This window comes from Pholcus phalangioides, unplaced genomic scaffold (assembly GCF_987345545.1).
Source record: "Pholcus phalangioides strain wild (caught in Gottingen) unplaced genomic scaffold, Ppha-v1.0 ptg000013l_1, whole genome shotgun sequence".
Classification (NCBI taxonomy): domain Eukaryota; kingdom Metazoa; phylum Arthropoda; class Arachnida; order Araneae; family Pholcidae; genus Pholcus; species Pholcus phalangioides.
This window is the reverse complement of record NW_028301606.1, coordinates 16,454,045-16,473,072: the sequence shown is the minus strand read 5'-3', so window position 1 is coordinate 16,473,072 and position 19,028 is coordinate 16,454,045.

Below are 19,028 nucleotides of genomic sequence, written 5' to 3'. Positions count from 1 at the left end.
CACATCCACATTATGACCATGGCATATTCCGATTCTGCTGTTGAACAAGAATTTTTGTGCTTTCAACCTCATAGCCAGAACACGTGGTGGACAACATATTTAACATTTTTTGAGTAAGTTATAGTTATTTGTTCCATGTTCCATTTCTCCATGAATTATGGACTCGTGCAATGCTATAATTAAGTTATAATTTTGCCTTGACTGGCTATCGTTTCCATTCTGCGAGCAAATTTCTCACATGTTGGATGATGTCATTAATTTTACATTTTTAAGTATTTTTTCCCCTTTATCAAATAAAATGGAATTTTTTCAGGAATATTCATGTCAATTTTCAAGTCATTCTGACAATCGCTCTTTTTTTAGTGTTTTGAAATCAGAACCTTAGTTATAATCACCCTGTATATCGTAAATCATCGTTAATTAATCTGCATTATTTATGCATCATTAAATGCATTATATTCACCTAATTTTTATTACTTTTTGCAAAATAGCTTCGTAATTAAGTATACTGAAAGTAACTGGAGAAAAATCTTTATATATTATATGATTAATAATAACATTAAAAGAATTTTCGAACACACAGTAATCCATTGAGTTAAGCAAAAAATAATTAAATGGCAAAAGTTGGTTTTTGTTAAAATTTAATAAATATTTATTGATTAATTAGCATGGGAATAGTGTTAATTACATTAATAACAATTTCATTTTAGTTAATTATTAGAAGTTTTAATGATTTTTCAGAAATTTCATTGTTTTTAATGTTAATACTACTTAAAACAAAAAAACCGGTTTAAACCAAAAAAACCTGGTTTAAACCAAAAAAACCCGGTTTTTTGGTTTTTTTCAAAAAAACCGGTTTTTTTACCAACCCTGTTGTTAATATATATAATCTAATTTTTTCTTGCATGTTGATTTAATTCCAAAATATTTTTTGACGACGCAAAAATGGATATAGTTTACATGATCTGAGTACCACCAAAACTGTTTTCAAGTTATTGTAGAGCAAGGGTGCTCATCCTTTTGGAGAGAACGGGCCACTTCTTTGGTTTGAAAACGTGTTGCGGATCACTTGAGTTATCTTTAAATATATCGCGGTCACTTCAGTGATCCGTAAATATATAGCAGGCTGTTAAAGTGATTTGAAACTGTGCCGCAGGCCACTCAAGTGATGTGGAACAGTACTGCACATAACTAAAGTGATCTGGGAATGAAATAAGTGTGCTACTCAAATCCTCCTATATGTCACTTTAGGTCATTTAAGTGACCTATAACTGTGCCGCAGGCCACTCAAGTGATCTGGAACGGCACCGCATAATTAAAGTGATATAGAACAGCGCCGCATATCACTTAAATGATCTGGAATTGCACCTCGAGCAACTTTAGTGAACTGAGAATGTGCCGGCCATTTAAGTGATCTGAAACAGCGCCCAAGATTACTCAAGTAACCTGGTAATGAGCAGCTTGATCAATTTTTATAAAATTAGGGGTTTGAGGTCGCGGGTCACATCAGATGAATACAAGCACCACATTTGGACCACAGACCATTGGTTGAGCATGTTATGTTGTAGAGTGAGAGAGAGTTTTTATCAAAAACCATCATAGTTAGAACTTACTTTTCAATTGCATTCGAAGCATGGAGAAATCCACTCACAAGATGATTTCCGTTGATTATACCAAAAGGGGTTTCATTCACTTTTGCATAACTCAAAATATATTTTAAATGAAAAATTCAATTATATATTGTTTTCTTATTTCTGCCTGAAAAAAGAACAATATGGGACTTTCAATTTCGTAAATTTTATGAATTTAAAGATTTTTAAGTTAAAATTTATAGAGTGATTTCAAAATAAAGTGTGTCGCGAGATACTTTGGAAATAAAAGTTACGCTGGAAGTAATAATATGGTGGTAGTAGTAAACTTTCACGCCACTATATATATATATATATACATACAGTCAAACCTCGTTAGTGCGTCACCCGGTTAACACGTCACTCCACTTACCAGGTCGCTTTTTTAGAAGTCCCAATTGTCCTGAGGCAGGAACTAGCACAGCTGTGGCTTACTCCGTTTAACGAGTCACTCCGCTTACTAAATCATATTTTTGCTCTCCCGAGAGTGACTCATTAACGAGGTTTGACAGTATATATATATATTTAATGAGTCACTCTCGGGAGAGCAAAAATATTACTTAGTAAGCGGAGTGACTCATTAAACCGAGTAAGTCATAGCTTGCCGATTCCTGTCTGAGGACAATTGGGACTTCCAAAAGTGATCCGGTAAGCGGAGTGACGTGTTAACCGGGTGAAGCACTAACGAGGTTTGACTGTATACGATTTTAGTTCCTATAGAATTTCCCCGAACATCGAGCAAGGTTGCTACGCAATATATAAAATAACAATTGATGACATTTTTTGTTTATTACCTAATATGCACACCTTCAAGCGCGAGGCCATGTGTGACGGCAGCATCTGTCTCACACCCCTGGGGGTGACCCTGGTCCATTTAACCGAAAACAATGCATGTGAAATAAGTGGAATCGTGGTTGTTTGCAGTGTATTTACGGTGTAAAAGAAATAAAATCAAAACAACATGGACCCCAGAGTCCTGTCTGCTCCTTATGTGAGCCATGACGTCAATTGATGACCTCTTGGGACAGTCAATTGTCAACTATACATATACAATACAATCCCATGCCTGAGCGAGACATATTATGTGAAGCACGTGGAGAAACAAATTTCTAATTTTGCTCTGCTTTCCTAACATGGGCTGCGTTCATCTGAAACAAAATCATTCACGTCTAACACCATCCAGTCAAAGCAAAGTTAATTCATGGCAACACAAAGTTCCCTATCTCTCAGATCATTTATTCGCGTTTAAATGGCCTGGAAATGGGGAGGGGGGAGGGGTCTTACTGTGGATAATTAATGCTGAGAGTTGGAAAAAATTCTTAAAAGAACAATTCTTTTGCTGTCAATGCTCAAAATATACAAGTTGTGCAGATTATGTCCTCTGAAATTCACTATTACACTAAAACAATTTTAAAATAGGCATTTATGGCAGGAAATAACAAAATAAGGCATTTTTACAAAAAAAAGTTTAAAAATAGCCAAAAAAAAAAAAAAATTTATGGCATTTTACCAGATGTTCCCCGATCTCTACTAATAGCTAATAGGATTTTTCTTAAGCTTTCATTCGATGAAATAAATTTAAGAATTGTTGCTTGGGGTTCATAAATTAAATTGGTTAAAATAATTGCTCGTTTCTGAAATACTTTCGTGCGTATGAACATATTCCTAAGCAAAAAATATGCTTCAGCTTTAATTAGCTGCCGCTGTGGTGGTCGAATGGTCATAATGACGGATTCACATCGCGAGGACCCGGGTTCGAACCCGTTGCCACAGTAGTGGTCGGTTGAAGTTCTGTGGTTCCCAACTGCATGCTGAACTCCCCGTTGAAATGTGTCTTACCTCCGAGAGTAACAGGTCTACAACGATACAATTATTCAATCATTACACTTCACTCATAGTTAGAAAAATTGACGGCAGATGGCAGCAATACACATAGCAAGCATTACACAGAAACAGACTTCACTTTGGGTTCGCAACACATACATGTACAGCTTCCAGCATGGCCCATGTCTTCTTCGACCACCTGCTAAAATACCTTCATTGAGACAGAGCCACCGGCTATGATCTGGTTAGGAGGAGCTTTAATTAGCTGCAAGTTCATCAGCTTTAGTGTTTTGAATTTTTTTTTTTATATTTCACACATGATTAGTGTAAATGTTCAATAAATCATAAAAAAAAATTTTTTTACTAAAAAAAATTAGCGGTTACATATAGAACCCGAAATAAAATTTCGTAATAATTTCATGAAAAAAAAAGAATTTTGAATACTTTCTAGTTAAGATAAAATGTATGACAACATCTTTAATATATTTATTTTATTTTTTATTTTATTTATTTACTTTATTTTATTTTATTTTTGTCGTACATAAAATTTTCCTCCAAGACTCACAGTTGGCTATAGAAATTGGCAATTTGACAGTGATAAGAGGACACATCTTACAAATGCGTCATTGTAGTGCTTCTACGGTAAGCGGATATTCAATATATTTTGCAAAAACAGAGAGAAACATGATGAAAAAAAAAAGAATCGAATCGATAAGTTTGTTATAGATGGATATGTTTTGTGGTCTGATCATGACTATCATTGCTAAATGGAGTGAGTGAAGTAAGTAAATAACGTGATGTATCTTAATTAACGTTGCACTCACTCTGCGGTAAAAGTGAGTGAGTAAAAGAGCGTGATTTCATGACTTCGAATGAGAAATAACCACTGACATGAGAGAGTAGCCTATATGGAATTGTTGCAGGGTCGAAAAAAACGCACTGTGTGTAGAAATTGATCACGCATGTACTGTGTGAGAGCTTTGAGCATTCGTTAAGTTCCGTGCACGAAATCCCTGGTCGTTTTCCGACAACCGTAATCAAACATAAAATCTAGATGAACATGAAACTTGAAAAAGAAAAATGGTTAAACAAGAAAAAGTGGCAACAATGCATGCATACATTCGTTTTACGAATCTGTGTAAAGATGAATTAAGGAACTAGCATTAAACAGCTTTGAGCAAATATAGGAACAAGTGCCTTGCGTTTTATATAGTTTCAGTGTTGATTGTTAATTCTTTTATTTTACTCACCATTGCCTACATATTAATATACTGTGGGATACGTTCACATTTCAAAGAACCGTCTCTATCCGATGGTTTACCTTAATGTGTTCGTGAGAAACAACACTCTATTACAGAGCTATTTGGAGACCTTTTTCCTCTGCGCTGGTTATATTATAGTGATAATTTGGCACAAGTAGGCTATAACAAATCATTCACGTGTGTGATAAGACACGCTTCGTTAAGACGAACTTGTTCAGTACCAATCATAGAGTAATAATAATAATAGAGGAAGCAAAAAAAGGAGGGGTTACAACGGGAGGGAGGATCTGAGTCACGTGACTTGGGTGGAAAGAGAAAGACTGCTCAGGGAATCTTGCTCGCACTGCTTTCCTTACGTGCTGTCTTATTTTTGATCAGAATGGTCACGACCTGTGCAGTTTTCGGATGTTGTGAACGGTTTAGGAAAGGAGGACCAGTATCCTTTCACGGACGAGTACTTTTTTGCTTCTTTTCCTTCTTGTACATTAAAAATTACAATATTAAATTGACGATTCAATGGACTTTTGTCGTAGTCTCAGTTTTTAATGATTCTATTTCGGATTAAATTCAGTTTAACTTCCCAGTTTTGGTGAAACTCAAATGTCTTAAATCATAACAACATGTTTTATTATAATGTTGTTTTACTTTTTAGCAATAAATGAAGTGACGAGTTTTATAAAGTTTTAACCATAATGCACGTCTCCGCAGGTTTGGTGAAATTCGGTGAGGCAGTGAGTTTATTCGAGTTTTGCACAACTTGGAGAAAATATAATTTTAGAATGAGGAATTTATGACATATATTTGATTTAAAAAGAATTTAATGATAACTCACGCCTTCCCCAGACAATGACAGTTTTGCATAATATATAACTACCTCTAAAAATAAAAGTAGGCTAGATACTCTCTTCACGCCTGAGCCAAAACTGACTATTAAAAAAAAAATTGCGGATAATTTGTATTAGTCGCATGTGGAAAATACCTTTTATAAAGAAAATTAATTAATTAATTAGATAATTATTTTGAGTGGATATATGTATTAGGAAGGCATTACACTATAAAAGTTTTAGAAAAATTATTTTATAAAACTTGAAAAATGCAACCAATAAGGTCATCGGTTGTATTTGCTCGAATGTAACCAATATGCTTATTGATTGGATTTTTTAAGTTTTATAAAAGAGCTATTATCAAACTTTTATAGTGTAATCCCGGCCTTAGTACTATTTGAGTTAAGTTTTAAGTTTTACATATATATATATATAAATACACTCATTGCAATAAAAATTTGCGCACCCAGAAGAAGTCGTCAAAATGAAACGAAATTTTACACATGTAAGTACTACGTTGATATAAGTAAGTGATTAGAAAATCCAAGAAAAAGGATCATTTATTGCAGAAAAAAGTACAGATGAACAGAAGTTTTAGTACTCTGTTGGACCCCCTCTAGCGCGAATGCACGATGCGATACGAGCGGGAATTGAGGCATACAAGTTCCGTATAATGTCCTGAGACAACTCGTTCCACAGTTGCTGTAAATGCGCCTCTAGTTCGACCAACCTCGTCGGATGTCCAACTTGCCGTCCCAAATGATCCCAGATATGCTCGATTGGTGACAAATCTGGGGATAGAGCAGGCCAGGGAAGGGTGGTAATGTGGCGGAGGCAGTCTTGTGACATCCTTGCTGTGTGTGGCCTAGCATTGTCTTGTTGAAAAATGGCTCCTGGGAGCCCTGCCATGAGTGGCAACACATGTGACTGAAGGATGTTATGGACGTACCGCTGGGCTGTCATTGTGCCATGGGTCAATATTAGGGGTGATCGTGTATCGTAAGCAATGGCACCCCATACCATGACACCAGCTGTGGGAGCGGTGCGTCGCTGTAAAGCGAAGGCAGGATTGAAGCGTTCACCACGGGGCCTCCACACACGAACACGATTGTCATCACTGCTCAAGTTGAATCTCGATTCGTCGCTGAAGATGACCTGGTTCCATTCCGTTGCAGTCCAATCCCGTCGTGCTCGACACCACTCCAAACGGAGGCGTTGGTGGGTGGGTGTCATTGGCAGCACACGTAATGGGTGCCGCGATACCAGATGTCCTTCAGCCAGGCGCCTTGCGATGGTTCGGGAAGACACAGGGGCCCGTAGTGAAGCTGCTGCCTGTGTCTGGATAGCGGCCAATGAGGCAGTTGGCTCTACTCGTGCGTGTCGGATGATGTGACGGTCTTCTCGACGACTGGTCTGTCGAGGGCGTCCTGAACCTGGTCGCCGTGTAAATGACGTTTCTTCTGTCCACTGGTCCCAACACCTCCTCACAGTAAAATCAGAACGGCCTAATTGACGAGCTACTCGCCGAGCTGACCACCCAGCTTCCATCATCCCGATGATTCTTCCCCTATCGAACTCTGACAACTGCTCATATGGTCTTCGACGGCGGTGTAACGGCATGTCTACCTCAGCATTTCCTTTGCAAACGATTAAATACACTCCAGCAAGCTCTGCTTACCTGTTTTGTACTCCAAGGAGAACGAAGTTCAACGCCCTCTAGTGGCATTACGCAATGCGCAATCACGCTGCATTTCTAATCATTTGCATATCTGCCCGACATGTACCTTCATTCCAACTTTCGTTTCGATCTCACAATTATTTCTTGGTGCGCAAATTTTTATGGCAATGAGTGTATTTAGAACTTAAAACTTTAAAATTTATAAGTTTAACTTGTAAAAAATATATTATTATCATTATATATTATATCATTACAAACCCGCATTTAACGCCTTAAAAGATGAAGGTACACGTATATGCTCTTCTGAAGCAAAGAGGTTACACACACACGTGTAGCATGATTTCTTCCATATTTATCAATCATACTGACTTAATTTCGGAATTATTCATAGTCACCGATAAAAGTGATAAATGAAATGTATCAAATTTACCAAAATGACTGGTAATTATTAATAATTATCTGTGATTATGCATAATTATCGATTTATCACTTTTACCGTAACATATGCATTATATATTTGTAGCATATTTTGTTTCCTGTTTCCTGTGCGTGTACGTATTTAGAAAGCTATTAAAAACTGCTATGAAAATTTATTTATGAAATTTCATAAAACATTGTCAAAATTTTTAAAAAAATCTCCAATATTTATGAAATTTATTTTGTTTATATTCACTTCAACGTATTAAGCATTCACGAGGATTAAAATTCAAAAACTCAATAGTCCTACGAAATTATTAAAAACTGTCCCAAATGGAAAATAAAAAATTGTTTTCTTTTTTTAATATTTGTTTACATTATAGAATTGATATTTTTTCCTTCAAATTTGAGATACGCCATAAATGTTTTACGAAAGAATAAATGAAATTAATTCAACAAATAAAGAACATTTTTCGCCAACTTGATCGAGACATCAAGCGTTAGCACGAAATCACCATGCTCTGTAAAATCGCGTCAAATGTAATAGCGCTTTTTCCCCTACAATACTGCTTATCTTTCTTACAAGTTCAACAAGTTTTATGAATATCGAGCGCCGTCTATATAAAGTTGATTATTTCCGTGGTCTCAACTCTAACAAATTAGAATTAAAAAATTTCCCGTTTAAAGCATTTTCCCCCTTACGACGTTTTTCATGGAGGTTTTTTTTGAAAAACGTTGTAAGCGGGATCCACTGTGTATCTTAAGTCTATGACAGCAACTAACCCTCGATGATGAGACCAAGATGAGGCCAATTTGTCTTCCTTTTATGCTGTTGTACCTAGTTTTGAAAACTCCACTTTTATGTCTGTTGCTGTATTTTAAAACCACATTGTTACTATGCTATTTAATAGGAAATTCGGTGCCTATTCGGATTCATGAAAACGAGGCTCATCTGCACTTTTACGTATAGTTAAACTTTATTCATTAGTAACTAATAGCATACGAATCTCATTTTCACAAACATACAAATACACAATCTGAATCCAAAACAGTCGAATTGCCCAAAAAATTTGGCTGGAAAAAAGGCAAAACAGTTATGAAAAATAGGGAGAAATATATACAGAGTGCATATAGCTAACAGGGGGCATGACATTTTACTGGCTAATCCTAGAGGCATACGTTGATCTTAGAGACATATTTCCAATTAGAATTTTTTTTTTTTCAAATAACATGTATACTACTCAGATACGTCATTAATGTTGCAAGAGATTGCATAGTTATTTAAAAAATTAAATTTTTATGCAGTCCCCACGCGCCTCAAAACTCATTTGGAAAGTTGTTGCCCTGTCTCTCCTGATGCCAGCAAAAAATATTCCACATTTCTAAGTACAATATTCACTGAGATATTGGAATTTGAAAAACGAAGGAAATTTGTGGGAAAAAAATGTGAAATGCGGGTAAAACGGGTTTTCTGAACTTAGAGCTGTTTTTTCTCAACTCGCCTCCGTTTTCGAATTCGAATATCTCAGCGGATATTACACTTGGAAACGTGGGATTTTTTTTTTTTTTGTTGGCATCGGTAGAGACAGGGCAACAACAACTTTTCAACTGAGTTTTGGGGCACACGGGAGTGTATAAAAAGTTAATTTTTTATTTTATTTTATTAAGAACTCTTTTGCAACAGGAATTTCATATCTGAATACTACACGTTATTTGAAAAAGTTTTCTAATCAGAAATACACCTCTAGGATCAACGGTTCACCAGTAAAACGCCATACCCTCTGTTTTTGCTATGCACCCTGTATATTATACAAGTATGGTAAAGGAATAATATTGGGAAAAGAATAATATAAAATATGGTTGTGTGTGTCATGTCCTAAATACAGCAACCCAAAGTTAGAAATAGTCCAGCAAAATGAACTAAAACAGCTGAATGTGTATATTATACACTGCTATTAAATTGTCTGAATATTGCAATCCAAAGAGTTGGGAATAATTCAGATAAATAAACAATAACTACGGGAATTGCTGACCTATTCACTGCCTATGAAAATATATTTGTCATAATTTAAGTATGGATAGTTTTTCGATTATGTCAAAAATTATATCGATTATGCGGCGTATACCTCGATTGTGTCGAATTCGTCAAGAAATTAATTAATTCAAACGCCTTTTTGAAAGCGTTTAAATAGCCTTTTTTGAAAGTGGCGAAAATTCCCGAGATCATAGAAATAATTGCAATAAAAAAATGAATAAACAAATAGACAATTACTTTGATTTTACTGCGAACGGGAAAAATTTACTTCATTCCATTAAAATGATGGATTTTTTTCGACTAATTCATTTCGTTAAAGTGAAAAGCCAATACTTTCTAAACAAAATTAGTATTCGCATTGAAGAAAAAATATATATGTCTACTTTTTTCATGATCCAATACACGCGAAATTGCCCGTCTGTAACAGAAGGATTTTGTAAAATCCTGTATTATTCTCCGGTTTTTTTTCCCATGTGTGTGTGTGTGTGTGTGTGTGTGTATAGGGGCAGGGAACAGTCACAGGACAGTAATGTTAATTTCCGTGGTCGGAACCCCCAAGTGAGCTCTTCCTTTCATTGTGCCTGCACCAATATGCCCATCTCTAATCAACAGCCATCCGCTGGGGACAGCATCTGGGTGGAAAGTGCAGCTCATCTCTCTCTCTCTCTCTCTCTCTTTCTATGTATATGCCAGCTTGTCCTCTTCGCCCACTTTACGATGATCTTCCGAACCCTCAAACTCTCTATCTATCTATACATACATATAGATAGGCAGGTTTCATTAACTTGTAGAGCGGAAGCCTTTGTTCTGTTCTAAGGGGGAGGGGGTGGGCAGGTCACTGTTCGTGTCATTCCCATTCGCTAAGCTCTTCAACATCACAAATACGAATATGGGTGCGCGTTGTATTCCGACGTGAACATATTTTCCATCAGCAGCCCAAACCATTTCGATTTGTGGGAGAAATCTCTCTCGTCTCTCTCTCTTCTCTAAAAGCTGATTGTCGATGAACTAATTAATATGCGAGATAATTCGTGCCGACCGGATTTTCAATTATTGGTGTCTAAAATTGGATTTTCGTGCCTCCATCAAGCGATCCACCGATTTACGTCATTTGGGCGATTTTCCATCGACGGAGATTAGTGTCAAAGGTCAACTCAGCTTAGCGTATTTCCCTCGGTCCATCTGTGTTTCAGCTAATTCTAACAGAAAACATTATTTCATACTTTCAATAGGTGATTCGATCACAGCGGATCGATATTCTTTCACTGCTTTGTGTGTTGTGTTTGGATGTAGTAGAATATAATGACAGCATTGCCATTGATTACATCTACACAGAAAGAGATGAAATCAATGCATGATATTGAGGTGAGTCAGAGGTTTTGAAATACTGTACTTTGGTCCCTTTTTCATTTATCAAACTTCACAGAAAAGGTGCCTAACATTCAAAATGAAGGCCAACAGGCCAACGTGAAGAATGAAGATCTGGATTCATTTTTCTGAAAATTCTTCAAACTCGTGCTGATATCACTTCTTGTTCTTCAAAAGGCGATGAAATACTTCACTTTTTTTCTTATTTTTTCAAACCGAGCAATACTCTGGTCTATAGTCCAGGACAATTTACTGCCGAATGAGTTGTACCGACGTACGCTGTTCATCCTGAACTGGAGTATGCCGTAAGGTTTTGGAAACCATACTTACATAATGAACATGTGACATGTGTGCTCTTGTAGGCACACAAGGCTTGAGCTGTGAAGAATGACTATTTCTTAAATATGTTTACATTGGAGGAATGCAGGTGTCGGAAAGATATAATCGAAGTGTTCAAAATTTTCAACAGGTTGGATAGAATGAACCATGAGTAATTAATGCACCGTAAATCAACTGTTTCAACAAGGGGACAGCTTGTCAGGGCTCTTTAGCTCAGGTTGATAAGATACTCGCCTAAAGCACGAAAGCATGTTTAGAGATGTCGGGAGTTCAATACCTGGTTCCTCCTTGTCAGAAACTTTCCTGACACAGGGGTACAGCAAAAACGACGTTATGACTACAGACAGTGCTGTCTTAACGCATGGACCCGGGGACCTAAATACAAATACAAATACAACGCCACAACAGTCAAATTGCCCAACGAGGTGGCTGCATCATGGATCCCCGAGCCCCTACCTACTACTACTACACCACACCCTTCCCCCCGCGGAACCCCCCAACGAATCGTTACATGCGGGAATGTGCGTGTACGTGTAGTGCAACCTGACGTAAAGTTTTGTTTTCTGTGTAATGCTTGTTATGTGTAGTGCTGTCATCTGCCCCAGTTTTACTAACTATGAGTGAAGTGTTATGGTTGAATGATTTACCGTTGTAGGACTGTTGCTCTCTGTGGCGAGACTTTTTAACGGGGAGATCGGCTCGCATTTGCGCCTTGAAATTGGGAACCACAGAAAACCAACTTCAGCCGACCACCCTTCTAAAGAGAAGAGGGGCCTTAGAAAAATGAAAAACGAAAAGCAGTTGAATTTTTCGAGAGTTTTCCAATTAAGGTTTCAGAAAAATCACTTGGCCTGGAGGTTCATGATGTTCTTAACACAGCTCTGACTACAGTAAACATTTGCTACTGCAGAAAGTCTCACATCGAGGGGGTAGTTCACAAACCTCTCGATGCGTATAAGAAACGCTGTCATTCGGAATCGGCAATAACTTGTAGGTCGGATTTGCCCACGTGTGCAGAAAATGACCATGGTGCGACAAAACTGATCATGATCAAATAAAATAGCAATGGGACACCAGTCTCGTTTAGTAGCCTCTGAATTAAGAAGTGTCCGAGTGGCGTGGTGGTTGTCATCACGGTCCCGGGTTCAAACCCGAAGGAGGATATCAATAAGATATTTCCCTAACGAGGTTGAGGCAACCACCGATAGATAGCGCCTTCATTTCCAAACCATCTGATTTATGGCAGTAAACTGCAATACAGCGATATGGACAGAGGTTGTGTTTGGTGAAGTAGTACCTTTTAAGGAAAAACTCCGGGTTTTGGTGTGCCGCAGGTAATTTTTCCCTATTAGGGTTGTTAATAAATGGAATAGTTTTCCTCCGGAAGGAAGTGAATTCTAACACAATTGACATGTTTAAAAAGAAGTACAATAAACAGGGTGGGACAAATCGAGAAGCTATCCATACTTAGAATAAGACAACCATAAATATTCTTATGGGCATTGTATAATATTTCATTATGTATATAATGTATATATATTTTAATATAAATTTTTTTCTTTCGTGATATATTGAGTTGCTGTATTTAGGTTATATTTGACATCCGTATTTTTTATGGGCATCTTTTTTCAGCCACCTCGTTGGGCAATTTGCCTATTGTGGCCTTTGCGTTTGTATTTGTGTCAGTGCGCATATGTACCTAACAGTATTAAGGTTTATATCCAGTGTTTTGCTTTTTCGAGCATGACTTCTTAAGCGCTTACATCCCCTTTGAGGACAGAGTGGGAGTCATGTCTGATTTTATAGTAGTAATGTTGTGCGGGAGTTGTAATGCTGCCATTTACTTTTTAAACTATAAGTGAGGTGTAATGATTGAATATTAGTACCGTTGTGTAGGCTATCTGTGGCGAGACTCGCGGAATAACGGTGAGATCGGCTCCAATTTTACGCCTCGAAGTTTTGAACCATAGAAACCCAACTTCAGCCGACCAACCAGTGTGGAATTCCTTCATTACAGCTTCGATTCTTTCTTTATGAAGTTCCGTGAGGACAGGAATTGAGCCAAGGATCTCTAAACAAGTAGTAATCCATGGAGGCAAAGTCTGGACGGTATATTGGATGGGGCATCAGTTCGACACCTTCAAGTTTATGGAGTTTTAAGACAGTGTATCTTTGTGTAGATGGGCGTTCTGGATATTTTTCTCCTATGGCAGAATAAATCCGCTCGATTAGCTTCTGCCGAAGTCGTGAAGGTGACGCACAACACTAGGCTGTGAGATGCCAAGTTTGCTTCATTATTTTGCAAGTGTAAATCGTCAAATTTGCCTCTGTGACAGGGTTCAGGTCTCGGAAACCACAGTTTCTTCCTACTTCAACCTTTGATCAAGGGTTGTTCATCATTAGTGTTCCACGGATCCCCGTCAATAAGATGTTAAGACAAGTTCATGGGAACTCCTCCAATCCCAAGCCAGAGGCATACGCAGGGAGGGGCATGTGGGACTCGTTCCCCCCAAGAAGACCAAACATTCAAAAAACTTTTAATATTTCGGCAAAAAAAAAATTAAATATCGAAACGGTTGGGAAATACCTTTTATGTTATTTTAACTAATTTCTGTTGATTTAAATGCTTTTTTGGACGGTGGGAACTCAAAGTTTTTCGGGAAGAAAATTTTTGCAGCCCTCCCAAGCCTTTTGAACCCCCTCCAAAGGTCTGTTTGGCGTACACCCCCTGAATTCATCTCGTCAGGTTTTGATGAAGATTCGGTGAGATATCAAAATGGTAATTGAAATTCTTCATTTCGGCCCTTTCCTAACTCTCTAAGCGTTTTTTAAAATTTCCCTGATCTTCATTATAACTGCCACATTGGAAATCACTAAGCCTTTTAGAATAATTGCCACCTATTTTCTGGAAGGATATTTTTTCCCCGATTGTGTGAGCGGCTTCTCCCCTTCCCCCACTAACACAAAATAATAACACAGCAACAATAATAATGAAAAAATCACGGAAGAGGGAAAAAACTACTATTTTCTCTGTTTTTATGCTGGAAGCATAATACATCGTATATACTCGAAGGGAAGACATCTTTCCCCCCACCCCCCCTTCTGTTATCAGACCTTTGAACCGAAGCTGACTCCGCCCACTGTTGATTGACATGACGGGGGAGGGAAACGTTATAAGGCAAAACTCTCTGTATACAGAGCTATCTGGACTCGGGATTGCCGAAATGAAAGGGTTTTAAGAAGACGAGATATCTTGGGATTGCCACTGTAAGGGTTAACAAAAATCTGCATATTATTTTACAGCTGAGTTTCTTAAGGGGAGCATGATATTGCCCACTTTGGGAAACACTGCTTTAGAGACTATGTGACTTTAGCACGTAAAAAAATGGCTATTAAAAATGAAAAATAGAAAATGAATTATAGAAACAAATTTCTATTAAAAATGTAACGACGAATAATTTTCGTGTGAAATGAGAGAGAGTCCAGAGTAAATTTCTTTCACTAAATAAGAAAAAGTCACCAATTTCGCTATTTGAAATTTGTTTTATAGGGGTTAGTGCTCACATTTCTCTTTTGATTATATAATTTTGAGGGATTGAAAGTATCACATCTCAAAATTTCGCAGATATCTTTTCCATATTTTACTCTAAATTTTTCAATCATAGAATTTCCATTCCTTTCTGACACTATATTCGTTGAATGCTCCCTAAATAACTTACATCGTATTTCGATCCAATTCAACAAGTTTTAAAAATTTTAATATTCGATTCTTAAGCAAATTTTCCTGTTTAAAACAGGAACCCCACGTCCAATTCAGATTTTCCACTTCAGAAAACTCTCGTATGATTCTATAGGAATTCCAGAAATCATCCGAGATGAATGAATGAATGAACGACGCAAACCCATCGAATTTCTCGAAAACACTCCGAAGTAAAAGTGGCCATCGACGAAAATCATTGAGATTTTAAAATTACCAATCAACTTTTCGCCGATTTTCGGGAATTATTTCATTTTACTTTCCAACAGAAAATGTTTCCGAGAACTGTGAGTGATAGGGCATCACAGACTATCATCCTCGGATGAATTCTGAGGAGGAAAGTCAAGACACGTGCTGAATGTACCATAAACCCTATTACGTCCTCTCTCTCTCGGAAGACCCCGACAACCTCCTCGAATAGCACTTCCCCCGTCCACTTTAGGATGGGTTTTGCCACGGAACACTGATGTTGTGTGTGTACCTCTCTCTCTCTCTCTCTCTCTCTCTCTATATATATATATATATATATATATATATATATATATATATATCATACCAATCCCATGTATATAAACTATGCATTGCCTTCTCTCCCACCTCGAAGACACGTGGTGAAGAGCTGATCCGCTTGCGCTGGCGGACGCCCTGAACAAGTTGTACGTGATCGAGACTCGAGGCCAGCCGCTACTGCTAATGAGGTTAGTGGATTGGAGGTGACGACGACACGGCCATGATCTGCTTGTTGGTTCAATCGCCTCTCACACAACCTTCCCATCATCCCTTTATACATATATACGTATATAGACGCACATATCCCCCCTCTTCTACAACATATATGAATTTGTGAACACTTCTCACATGTTACATTGTATTCCGAATCCCATATTTTTATGAAAAGGAAAGAAAATCCCGTATTGTTTGTATATGTGTACTTTCCCACTCTTGAACAATCTGGACCTACACTGCAAATATTTTTTTTGTTCTCATTTGTTTTGTTTCCGTCGTTATTACCGTGAGAACAAATCCCTTTTATTTCTTGGTTTTTATGAATATGGGTTCTTATTAAAGGAATAGCAAAGAATTTTTTTTTTTTTGTATTTGTTTATGATGCAAAGTGAAATTTTTGCAATTTTGTTCATCAAATATAATATATGTAAATACAGCGTATTTTATTCTAAATTTAATTATACCATCTCATTTCATGACAAGAAAATGGAAACATACCAGACCTTCTCGAAGATGTCCATTAAGAAACCATTGAATTTTGTCTTGAAAGTTCACTAGAATGCTAAATCTGAAGAATCAGATGTACCGAGATTCCCATCACTTATCTGATTTCGAATTTTTCCGGAGGATGCACGCGTCCTGCTGTGTATTTTGTAGTAGATCACCAATCGTTACGTTTTATTATTTTCTTTATTACTGATTCTTCTGCATCAATTTTGAAAGTAGCACTGGATAGTTTTTAAAATCTTTGAATGTACTGAAAATCGTGACCTAAAATCTCGGAGATTCAGTTTGTCATAAGATGTGAATAGTTCTGTTTATTCATGCCACTTTAAACCAGTGGTTCTCAAACTTTTGCAAACAGCGGCTTCCTTGCTCAGTTCATGGCTCATCAGTGGCTCCCCAAAATACTTAAGTAGATATTTTCATTTGCAAAAGAACCACTTCAAAGCGTAAATAGGAAGCTCCTTGCGACACACCTAGGAGCCACGACGCACATTCCGAGAAAAACTCTGTTTTAAATAATGTAAGGCAGAGAGAAGAAAATAATTTTATGAATGTATAAATAATTGTTTTTAAGAATGTACATAAAGGTAAGTCTTGTTTTTTGGCATGACAACTGTTCTTGCTGAGAAAACAATCTCGTCAATACAGTACCTTGCCTTTTCATTCGAATGGCGTTAATAAAATGTCATTAAATCTTCATAATTATGGTTAATTTGATACTCGTGTACCATGAATGCAATTGAAATTTTAAATTTCAAATAAAAAAATTATTGATTGTAGATTTATAAAATTTTAGAGTATCAACACACACACGCGCGCGCGTAGAAAGACCCTTCAAAAGAAAGTGATAGAACCTTATCCAACGAGGCCAGGAAATTTGATCATAAATTCATTTTGTGGTTCACTAATAATTAGTGAGCCATCCCTTGGCACAATTCATGCAAGAAAGATTGAATGACAACTAAGATTTATGACGAGAGAAAAACAATTGATTCACCATCACAAAATCAAAATATAAAATTCTCTGAAATTCATGCGAAAATAACAATAATGGACAATGTGTAAGAGAAAAAATAAATAATTTAACAAAAAAAATACAATCTTATCCAGTAAACAATATTTTAAGTGAAAAATTAAAATTTTGACATTTTTGCTCTAAAAATTAATGAAACAGACCAATTTTTATTTAATACTCTTCCAATGAATATTAAGGATTATTTAAAAAAATCACACAACCAATTATTTTTTATAATTGAAAAACCACATTCAGTACTATTTTTTCTATGTCAGATTTTTTGACACCTTTTGAAATGTCTTCTAGAGAAAACCAACAACCAGTTATAATCCGTTGGAAACAGTATTCCTATTAAACCGAACAATCTTATTAAAAAAAATTAATATTTCCAATAAATAAGTAAATATCAAATATATTTAAAAAAATTACTTATATTAGAGTATAAGAGCCTCATACATTATACAGTAAATTTATATTGTAAAAAAACAAGAAATATTTGGATTCATCCAGGACCCCGGGCTGGATCTTTCTAAGCCCTCGGGGAAAGGGGGAGGAAGGGTGAATTGGTAGAATGATCCACATTATAGCAAATCTGTAAGACAATGCTTCTCAAAGTGTGCGTCGCGGCTACTAGGTGCATCACCAACCTCTGTCAGGAAAGTCGAGGCAAGTGTGCCTATTTGTGCATTGAACTGATTTTTTTTATACGAAGAAAATACCTACTCAACTGTTCTGGGGAGTCGCAGGTGAACTTTGAATCGGGCAAAGGAGCCACGGGTGACAAAAGTTTGAGAACCACCGGTGTAAGAGAAAAAAAGTAACTAATAATGCAAAAAGAAAGCAATGTACTTTATCCAATAAACACTATTTAAAAAAAAGGTAAGATTTTTGACATTTTTATGCAAAACTTAATTATAAAAATTTTTTGTTGTTGTTTAATATTTTTCGATAGATTCGGAAGATTATGGAACAAAAATCACACAACCAATTATTTGTAATTGAAAACCACATTCAATACTATTTTTTAAAAATAAATAAATACATATCAGATTTTGACACCTTTTGAAAAGTCTTTTAGAGAAAACTAACAGCCAATTACAATCCGTCGAAAACAGTATTCCTATCAAACAAAACGATCTTATTTTTTTTTCTTTGAATTAAAATTTTCAATAAATAAGTAAATATTAAATATATGAAAAAAATCTCTTATACGGATATTAAAAATAGAAAAGATGTGGAGCAAAAATAAATAAATAAAACCCTTAATTCACATCATTATCTAGATCTTTCCGGTAGTGTTGAAGAGATGCGGAAACTGTGAATGCTTTTCCATTTTTTTCCCCGGTTTTTTCTTATTTTTTTCCCCATCTCTTTTATTCTTCCCAAAAAACTCACGCATCTATACGTAAAGCTCGTTGTAGTGTGTGTGTAGTATACAGACATACGCACACACAACAGGATTCGCTTGTTGTCAGAAACAGGCGCATCGAGACGTTGCCAGAGAACAAGTTGAATTGGTGCGTGTGACGCTATGTAGTATTGTTGTGTATGTTTTGGTAGAGAGAGAGAGAGAGAGAGAGATGTATGTGAGAAAAGGCTTAACACACACACACACACTCTCTCTCACAGCATGGATGCAGTGGGCGAA